Raw genomic sequence first — 11,260 nt, 5'->3', positions numbered from 1 at the left:
AGCACCTGTGCTAAGGAAATATCTATGAGCATTAATTAATTATAATGCTAGTCCTCTCTGTGCTGGATGCAGTGTCACTCTCATAAACAGTTTACTCGTTCCACTATCATCAACTCAATTATTTGAGATGCTTCTTGGCAGGTGTATATGACATGATCTTTCCAAAGCTCCTTTGTGATGAAATATTCTCAATGGCTTAATGTATATTCCCATATGCCACAGACTGTTAAAAGCCCAGTCACATCCCTGATTCAAAAACCCCTCAGCAACATTCAAGCTGATAATATAGCAAGAGCCAGTCACAATGACAAGAAAATTTGTGACTTATCTATTGAGGCCAAACAAACCACTCAAAAGCATACCACAGCCTAAGTGGGTTGGAGTCTATCCTTGCCTCATCCTCTGGCATGAAGAGCGTGAGGAGTAAGAGAGTAGGAGCACTTGGAAAAGAGCAGAGCAGCATGACTCGGAGCCTTCTCTCTAGCCAGTCTGGATGTGGGAGAGAGCCCACATTTGGCACGGGTTGGCTGGCTCTGAGACAGCACCACCAGCTTGTAGCAGCCTGCTGAATAACAGCAACTACCAAGAGCAATAGGAGGACATCGCACCATGCTTGGGGTCCTATTTTCTCCTGTGTGTCAGAAGGAAATCTCTATGCTTTAAGAGTGTCCCATGGTTTGGGTAAGATCTTTAGCTCTTGAAGAGATTTCTCTGTGCCTTTGTCCTGTTGCAGCCAAACATAAGACTTAAAGCAAGGGCTCAGCAGGTGTCTAAGCCAAACCCCAACCAACCATACACATGTCAGTCCACAGCTACTGGTATAGCAACTCCATCCTTGGGATGTCAGTTCATGCTTTTTATTAGCTAAAAGAAAAATACTCCCCATACCTAGTGTAAAAAAAAAGAAGAAAAAAAAGATGCCATCATGAGTGTTGGCCCACTGGTTGTATGTTATGTGTTCAAGCACCAGGTCTTACATCTGACTTCCACTAAGGTAGGTGGCAACGCATAGTGCTGGGAGATGGAGTCCCCTTCATTTGTTTCATGCTTATACCTCATTAAAATCCTACCCTTCCCCATCCACTGCTAGAGACCAATCTGCTCCCATTGTACAAAACAATGAGAAAACTGTAAATGAGAAATCTGGCTACAGATATTCAGGAAATTCCCTGCCAAAGGTTGTGCTATTTATCCACAGTGCACTGTATATGCTTTACAGATGTGGAATATAATTAATGGATAATATTACCTGTCTCCACATTTAAAGCTGTTGTTTTAAGATGATGTCACATACAGACAATACTCCCTGGCGAAATTAAACTCCCATGGCAGCAGGGAGGGAAGAAATTTAGGGCTATTTGTTACACAAGCCCAGACCCCATTGCTTCATTTTGCAATAGAAATGACGTACAAGTAGGCTAGCTTGTCTTATTTGCAGTTATTTTGTACTCTGATTTTCCTATATTATGGGGCAGTCAGACCAAAAACATGTTGTTATTAGAGCCATGTACAATCTGTTCTTTCTGCTTTGTGAATGCTATTTTTATAAGGCTGTTTGTCGGAGAGATAGAGGACAAATAGGAGAGGCCCTTTCTGTATTACTAAAACTTAATTCAGATCCGATAGAGACACAGAAGTGGTGCCGCAGTCCTTCCAGTTAGGTGTTTCATCATGCCTCTGCATTTGATCCTATCTCTGTGGAAAATAATAGGAAATTCTCATTGATTCCAAGGTTAGAGAGCAGGGCTTGACTTCAGAATATCTGCTGAACAGCTCTCCGGTGAGTGTTGACATTTCTGACTCTCAAACCCTTCATTAGGATGGTATGCTGTAAGGGACTTCACTTTTTAAAGGGTTTGCTGGCTTGTTTCATACTTGATAAACTTGCTGTGCAATCATGATGTTCCTGCTGCTATGGGAGATAGCCCATGGATGATATACACCCCCATGAATTCCCGTCAGGAGGTGTAGATGTTCCATTATAATACAGGTATATTTACAACTACTTCCATACTGTTTGACATTCACTAGGCTTCTCCATTTGTAATTCAATTGGATTTACATGCTTCTACATTATTGAAATCTCAGTGTGCTCCTGCATTATCTCTGGCACCAGGTACTTGGGCACATTTCCTTGGTCTTCTTCATGGATACCAGGACTTCTCAGAACACAGAGGTACCTTTTCCCAAACTCCACCTGCTGTAGTTTTACTTTGGGTTTATGATTTTCTTCTTTTGGGAGTAGGTGATAATTGGAGCAAGAGATCTTTCTGGAGTTAAGAAAAACAGTAGCTCTTTAGCAAATTTAGCAAATACAAGAAGGATATTGATCTAAATGGAATAGGACTATAAACTCAAACTCACATTCACCATACTCTTTCCTTACCATGCTGAAGTTTTCTTTATCTTTAGATCAAAGCCTTCCCTTCCCTTCCCTTCCCTTCCCTTCCCTTCCCTTCCCTTCCCTTCCCTTCCCTTCCCTTCCCTTCCCTTCCCTTCCCTTCCCTTCCCCTTCCCCTTCCCCTTCCCCTTCCCCTTCCCCTTCCCCTTCCCCTTCCCCTTCCCCTTCCCCTTCCCCTTCCCCTTCCCCTTCCCCTTCCCCTCATTTCTGTGGTTTTATTCCTTTTTCTCCAAACTGCAAGTGAATGATAGCAACCTTAGTTAGACTTCCCACTGAATTGACCTGTTCAGACTTTGGTCACAGATTTAAGTAATTGTCCAGTTATTTAAGATATAGCAGCCACTTATTAGCCCAAGAGGATTTCCACACAATGGAGGAACACAGATGCTCCGTGGTTTCCTCTTATTGGAAGGAGTGTCCCTGCTTCTTTAGTTTTCCTCTGGTGGGCAGATGGGCCAAATGTTCCAAGAGCTGCAATCTGATACAGATATGTATTCATGGTCCCTGATGAGAAACAGAAAAAACTTTGTATGGAGGCCTCAAATTGATACCATTGTTTGTTGCAAATTTCCCAGATGTTATAATTCAAATGTTTTCATGGTGAAGGGGAAAACAGCACTTTCCCTGCAGTCAGAGGAACTTAAGGCTTTCCAATTATGGTGACACACTCAGACTTATTAGCACAACATTTAATTTGAGTTAATCAGACTGAGGTGGGTAGAGCGCAAAATTAACTTGACTTCCATTCTGCATCGTACAGCAAACCAACTTGGTGAAATCACTGTAGAAATCTGAGCTGTGAATGATGGATGAGCTGAAAAAAACCCAGAGAATAAACAGAGTTGTGTAATTATCACTGCACTAAAAGGGACAGAATATTCAATTCACTTGTTCGGAAAAATGCTTTACTTTGCTGGCAAATCAAAGGGTGTGTGCCCTCAGCTGCACCTATATTTTGCCTCTGAAGCCAAGAACAGAGTTTGGACCTAAGTAATTGTCTTCAGCATCCCCTCTGTTTTGAGAGCTATATGTGCTCTGTCAGCCAATCTTGCCAGAATTTTCCAGACTGTTATTTTTGCCAGGAAATTACAATTTAATGAAAATAGAAACACATCAGTTTCAATGAAATTTCCATTTGCAATTCAAGATTCTTGTTCAAAATCCAGAGGGAAAGAGAAGCATTTACTAGGGGCAAGCCAGAAGCCACAAGTTGTCCAAGTGGAAATGATATGGGTTTCAAGTGTCTGTTCCTTGAGGAAGGGTAAGAGTATACACCTGAGATCTTCCACAGCTCAGAGAAGTACAGTGATGATTGGCTCTTCTGGAAGCATATTTTGCCTTGAACCTATTCAAAAAGCTTCTGTTTCACTTCGATTAAGAAAAAAGTCTTGCCATTTTCCTTTTATTTTCTTTTCTTTTTTTCAAACCAAAATTCTATTTTCCAGCAAAGGCTAACATTCATTTTCCTTTCCCAACTCTCTGTCACCTTTTCTGTGTGGGTAAAATAAATGTTTAGGAGACGGAAGAGGGCCCATACACTGGAACCGTAAGTGCCTCTATCTGAGCCGTTTCCTTATAAACAACGGGAAAAATAAAACAATGCTTCTCAAGCATCGACCTCCAACTTTCTCAGAATGATTTTAGCAACTTGACCCACCTCTTGATATAAAGAGATACTTCTGTCTTCAAGCAAACTGCAAATTTGAGAAGGGTACCAGCACAGCAAGAAAGCTGCAGAAAATTTTGGAACGTGTAAGGGACAGGTTTGGAGGGGAGGTTCGAGAGAGAGTAAGGCTTCCATTTCCTTCAACAAGAGCATAGAAAACAGAAACAGTAAGGTTCACTTCTGTGCAGAAAGACCTGGGTGAGACAGGGACTGAGGCAATGTCAGATGGGCAAGTGAATCAGAAAAAGGGACATGATCTTACAGCCATGGTGACAGGTGCCCAAATGCTACCTAGCTTCTGACAACAGGCCAATCCTCCTTCTGTTTATATCCAGTGATATCTACAGGAGGAGAAGGTTCCCTGCACAAAATGGCTGCAATATTTTTTTCAGGGAAAGACTAAATTTTATCACCAAATGGGAAACAGTGCTTACTGTTGTCCCGAGGTGACTGTTTACTATCTTTAAACTGTCAAATATGCTGGAAGATAAAGACTTTAATTAAAGTTGTCTTTTTAATGCCTATTCCTTGCAGGAAAGTGACACCATTTCAAAACACAGCTTTTCTCATACGCCGCTATTTGCTTTCTCATTTTTCATACAATAGCTTCTATTTAACCAATTTCAGCAACATATTTAACATCTTTGCAAAAGTAACTGCAACACATTTAAGAGCCCTGTAAAGTAGGATAAAATTCTTTGGTACAGTCTGTGTCTCCAAAAAGGTGGGGACCACACAACCAATCAGCCTAAGAGTTCTTTTCCCATACTGACGTCAGAACTCCTGCCTTTATTATTTAAACAAACCAGGTAATGTTTGCACTGTAAAGTTCTGAACTGAAAATACCAAAGCAAGGTAGGAACAGGTTTTGCCAACTCTTCCTATTAACAGTGGAGGCTAAAAAGTGCTGACTCATTTTGTGACACTAATTGGCTAAACCTCCCCATACTTCAGTTGTGGTTTTAACTGTCTTAAAAAATGTATCTGCATATTTAAAGTATGATACATAGCCTGTATGTATGCAAACCACCATTAAACCACAGCACTGTTCATATTTCTTTGCTTGTCTTAAAGCATTTGGAAAGTATGCACGATGAGAGCAGCTTTGCTACACTGATCTATCTGCACTCCCCTGCAGCAGAGATGATGCCAGGGGGGTTTTTTTAGGCTGTGTACAGCAGAAAGCAAGGCAGCATTTCCCAGGCCAGATGCAAAGTTACATGAAACAGTGTACTAGCAATAACCAGCTCTGGAGCAATGAATAACCAGCAACCAAGTCACTCCTGGGAAAGCTCCCTTGCATTTTAAATCAAGAAGAAAATGATGACCCATTTTCAAAGCATAAAGTCATTCCTGTAAGAAAACTAACTTTCTTCAGCAGTTCCTAACCAGGCAAAACCAGAATATGGGACTTCTGCTAAGCTGCAATCCCACCTGAGGCGATGAATCCCATCTGCAGGAACACTGCACATGACCCTGGAACTGCAAATGCTGTTGGCCAGACAACACGAGGAGGGACACTTGCAGTGGGAGCAGGCACTAAGGATGAATTCTTGAATGCTTTCTGATCAAATGGTATCAGGGCACTCCTTTTTGACTTTTTGATTATATCTGACAAACCCTTAATTTAAGGAGATGAAGGCTGGTTGTGGTGATCAGGACAGAAGGAAGGACCTCCTAGATCCCTTCAGGTACAAATGTCCTAAATCAGACCTCCACAGTGCTCAGCAGGAGTTCAGAGAAGGGAAAGAGATGGCAGAAAGAGAGGCCTTCTCCTCCATGCAGGTGCACACTTTGCTGCGCTGCCATGCACGGACTGAAGGGATTACTCCTGGCCTTATGTGCTGCCCTGGCCTTGCTCTGCACAGGCTGGGCTGCCTCTGGGCCAGCGTGTGCTGCTCTGGGCACAACAGCCTCTCTGCCTGCAAAGGTTTCAGGGAGTGAATATGTATTTGTCTCCCTACTGATAATACCATCCAGGCAAATACGCATTTCTTCTTTGGAAGGAAGTATTCCACTGTACATTGAGAAAACTGTTATTCCAAGCCCATTTTTTTTCTCCATTCTCCCATCTTGATGATTCAGCAGATGAGGTACATCTTTTTTTCCTTCAAAAACCTGCTGCATAAACACACGTTTATTTCAGTTATAACCTTTTCACCCAAAGAGCCCGCTCACTACAGCTCATCAGTAATGCCTCCATACATCACAACCACGCAGAGTGCAGGCAGAGATTAATTCAATGCAATTTTGTGTATAAAATTTGCTCCAAAACTCATCTATCTCTAGATATTTGTTTACCTATACAGAATATTCAGGGTTTGAATTCCAGTGAAGTTTGGCACTGACTGATTATTAATAAAAATTCCCCAAACACTACAGATTACTTTAGCATCTTCAGCTTCCATTAGAAGTTGACAAGGAGTCAAGGCACATAGTACCCAATGGGTGCTGCTAGTAGTAATAAATAACAGAGGGGGAAATGGACAGAAAGTTCCAGTGCTTCAGCAGAAAAGAGGATGAGAACATTGTTCAAGTTCATCAAACCAGCCAGCCTTTAGGAGCATTTTACTGGCCATGTCTTTAGGGTGCGGCTAGTCTTTTGCTTGTGTAGGATTTGTGACCTGGTTAACATGAAGAACTGGGATTTATGACATTTGTAACTTTAACTACGTGACTCTGCCTATAACACTTGTGCAGTGCCATGAAAACACTGGCTGGAGGATGACTGCTGAGGTCAGTGGGATGGAGCACCAGAGGGAACAGCAGGGAGCTCCCAGCCCTGCTCACATTGAAGTCCCGACCCTGTTACTCACTTGTTTTACAAACGCAGCTCAAGTCCACCCTTTTTCACAGCTTGGGGATGACTTCTGCAATAATGTGACAACTGGCAAAAAATCCCAAGCTGAAGGTACCTCTGGTACCTTTGTCTTTTCATTTCAGCTCTTTACTGTTTCTTATGAAACTGAATTCTTGATGAGAAGAAGTCAGAGATGTGACTTGCATGTACAAGGGAGTAAATGGACAGGTGACCCTGGTGGTGTTAAAAGTTCATGCTATAGACTTGGAAGTCCATGTTTACTTCCTAAGACAAATATGAGGGAGAGGAAAGCAAGGAATAGGTTCTGACTCTGCTTATTGGGTTCCACATCTGAGCCAGCACTGAAGGATAAGAATTACTTATTAATACAGGTCAGGTCAGCAGTATGTTAGCACTTTCCTTCAAGACCAGAGAAAACTAAAAAGAAATTGTGTCCATTATATCTTTTACTCCCAGGGCTGCATCAGAGATGGTGTAGATGACACTTGGTGGCAGACTCTGGGTTCAGATTCATACTCCATTCTGTTTCCTATTGCACCTTGCCAAGACACAATGAACATTAGCCAGCAACCAGGCTAGCTCTTCAGACACACATGCAACAGGATATACACAGAATTCTTCCTGACATGATCTATGCCATGCTGGCAAACACTCTTCCCTTCTTTTTTCCCCTGTCAGTTCCCTGCAAGCAAATAGAGTCCTTGGACAAACTTTGTGCACACGCACTAGTGTCCATCAGCAAGGATGTAACAAGCCTTGTGAGCACAGCCAAATGTGCACACACATCTGAAACTAAACCACTTCGCCACTGAGTCAGGGAGGATTTTGTCACGACGTTTCTGAAGGGCAGAGAAACAGCTTGCCTTGGAGAGGAGGCAATTCTGCCAATCATCTGCCATGAGATGATATGAGAAAAAGAAACCAGGCCACTCTCTCTCCTAAGGGAGAGCTGTTAATTGAGGTCTGTAGGCTCCAATCCTAAATCCACATCGGCAACTGAACAACTGCAACACTGAAATGCATCTGATGTGTGCAGAAGCCAACAACAGTATCTTCAGCTTATTAAAAATCTGCTTGACGAGTAGAAACAAAATGCAGGTCTGCACTAACAAAAATCATGGCATGTGATAACCGCAGGTCCCTCTGGATACAGCAGGACAGGAATGCCAGGCCAAAAGAGCCCTACCCAAAGGCAGCACTGCTGGAGAGCCAGAAGATTCCCCACCTCATGAGGTGCTAAAGGGACCAGTCTGAAGCATGTTCCTTCCTTCCCTGTCCCAAGGAGAGAAAGCACACTTCCCCAAGCTGTTTGAAGGTTTGCAGAAAGACAGTGGGAACCCACCTAACAAGTCCACTTTGGGAGTAATAACAGAAAAATACCTCAGGGAACCATGAGAAGTGGGAGATGCACAATCTGTGGACACACAGAGCTTACTGATTCATGTAACATTAATAGCAGTTATTTGTTCAAAACCAAAATAGTTCTGAAATAAAATTGCAATTACTCAGGTGAAACGGAGTTTTGGTAGAGTCAATAGAAAAATTCCCTTTTCCATCAGTGGAGCCATACTAGCCAGGAATATATTTTGAAAAGGTTAAATAAGCTTGTGCCTGGGTTTTAAGGATCTTTGTGTACTGTACCTGCCAGTTTAAATGATGACTACAAAGATCTGTTATAAAACTTTTTCCAGGAGAGGCAAAAGCTTTCTCTGTGTCACTGTTTTTAATATACTGTGACTCTTGCTCATAGTAAATTAGGTTATTTATCCCCTTTATTTATATGCACTGCTCTAACACAGTAACAAACCAAAGTGATAGATGCATCTATACCAGTCGTCAAACTCAATAACAAAGCAACAGCAACTGTGTGTAACTTTACCCTATTGCTATCAATTTATATAAAAGACAAATTCTTCAAGCTGTAAACATGTGAAAGTAAATTCTTTACCGTTCTGGACTTGCCAGCTATTACTTTGTCCTCTGATCTCAAATCCTTCCCCAGGCAGCTCCCACATCACGGGGACCTGATGCTGATCTCACAGACCTTATCCCAATTCACCTTCTGGCTTCCAGAGAAGCTGTTCTTTAGTACTCTGCTGAAATTGAAGGCAGAATCAGGCCAATGATCGGAAATACACAGGATGCAGAGTTCTTCCATTTTGGAGTTCAGAGTCTAAGCCAAAAGCAGAATGTCAAAGGCTGAAGCAAACCTTATTGGATTGCAGAATAACTCCTCCTGCCTTCTGCAGATAAATTTTACATTTAGATGCATAGGGGAGACTCCCACTGCAGTCAATAAAAATTATGCTCATCCAGTGTTATTTGTCACCAATCCAACTGCCCATTCTGTAAGTGCTTTGCTGAAAAAAAGGGGAGTCTTCAGGCAACAAGCATTCCTAACACCATGTTTAAACTATCTCAGATTCCCACATAGAGCATCTTGGCACTACCGGCTTCCCTGAAATACTCACCTAATTTATGCTATTCATTTACATTCTATTCCAAATTGAAGTTCTATTTTACTAGTGTATTAAAATGAGCATAGTAAAGAACAGTGCATTTTAAAATAGCAACAGATGGATATGTCTGTAGAGTTGTACAGATTTAGATTCCTACTTTAATTATATAATTTTTAAAATTTGAGTAAGCAGTATCCACCTTTCACTTTATTTCTTGAAACACGTGCTTATAGTTTATTCTGTGAGCCAGCATACAATATAATATCATTTTATAGACAGATGCAGCAAGTCTGGGAAAAAAAAAAAAAAGGAAAATATCCATCCTTTAATTGCTAACTATCTTTATAAATTTAGATTATTGAATTAATGCTATACAGGACTATTCCTCAAGCAGCAGTGTTCCCAAAACCCCCCAGTTTGTGGATATATCTACATCACAGTGCCCCTCAAAAGAATTTTTGTTGTCTTTGTGTATGTAAGACAACCTCTCCTATCACACTGATAAACAAGGATTTTTGTATTTTTGAAGAAATTAGGTTTGAAATTTTTTTTCAGAATGCCCTAGACCGGGAGAAAATACCTTCTTTTTATTCATTAATTGCTTTGCAATCCATGAAATTCCTCAAAATGGAATAAGCAAACTTATCTAGAATTTAGAAACATTATTTGCTTTTGGCATTAAGTGTTATGACTTCAATCAATCATAGTTTTTAACCTGTTAACCTATTCTTGATTGCGCTTTGTCTTTCACATCCTTGTGATGCTACCTCTCACTTTAGGAAATGGCACCTTTTTTCCTTTAGTTCTAATGGCTTTTATTTCGACACTTGTTTCGCAGCTTAGAAGGCGTGCCTTTTGCAGGCGTGCTGCTCCGATCAGCTTACACCTTACAAATATGGGCACAAAGAAGCTACAGTCTCAGATGCATTTACACAGATGCTTATCTTGGAGCATAGATTCAGCACAAAAAAAAAGGTTATCTGTCATTATCCTAATTATTCGTAAGTGACGACTTACTTAGACTATTTGCAAAGTAAACTGCTATTAAATTTGAACCAAAAGTAAAACATGTCTTAAGGTATTTCTAGCATGCTGAGAAAGCACAGCAACGACTGCACCGAAAACATTTCCCTTTTCCTGTGCCGTTGGACAGACACTGGAAGTTCCACCGGAGCGATCAGTGCAGTGTGGGTCCGGCGGCGGGAGGGCGCATTTACCGCACTCCGGTAGCATCTCTCTGATCTCTCCTTTCCTTTGTGATCGCTGATCCAACAGCCCTGTATCGCATTGTTTTTCTACCCGCTTTATTAGCGAGTTAATGTGTTTCTTCTCAGGAGACCTTTAAGCCTAAAATATTTCTTTAATTAACGGAGCCTAATCTTAAAGAGCTAAAGCCGACTGCGGCGCTTCCACACCGCGTGAGTGCGGGAGTCCCACCGCCTCGGCTCACGGGGGAGGGCTGAGGAAAGGACCATGCCTTCAACTTGCCGGACCGGTCAGAGAGACTCCGCGTCCCTGGCCGGCCCCGCGGGGTCCCGGTGCCGGAACGCTCCGGCGCTCTCCGCGCTCGGCAGGCCGGGGGCACAGAGACAAGGCGAGAAGGCTGCCGGGCCCCCCCCCCCCCCCCCGCGCCCCTCCCACCCTTCCCTGCCTCTTTGAACTTCTCCAGCACAGACCCCTGAAGGTGCAGCGCGGTCCCGGCACGCCACGCCACGCCGGGGGAAGGCGCAGCGCCAGCGCCCCATCCCCGCGCATCCCCCCGTCCCCGCTGCCGCCGGCCCCGCGCACTCCCCCCACGCGGGGAAGATGCAACGCTGTCCCCAGCCCCCTGCCCGTGCGGAGGAAAGCGCGGCGCTACCCCCGCCGCCGGGGTGACCCCCTCCCGCCGCAGCGCCCGCCCCTCCCGCCGCTAC

The sequence above is a fragment of the Coloeus monedula genome (assembly GCF_965178545.1).
Source record: "Coloeus monedula genome assembly, chromosome: 3".
Taxonomy (NCBI): domain Eukaryota; kingdom Metazoa; phylum Chordata; class Aves; order Passeriformes; family Corvidae; genus Coloeus; species Coloeus monedula.
This window is presented reverse-complemented; position numbering follows the sequence as displayed.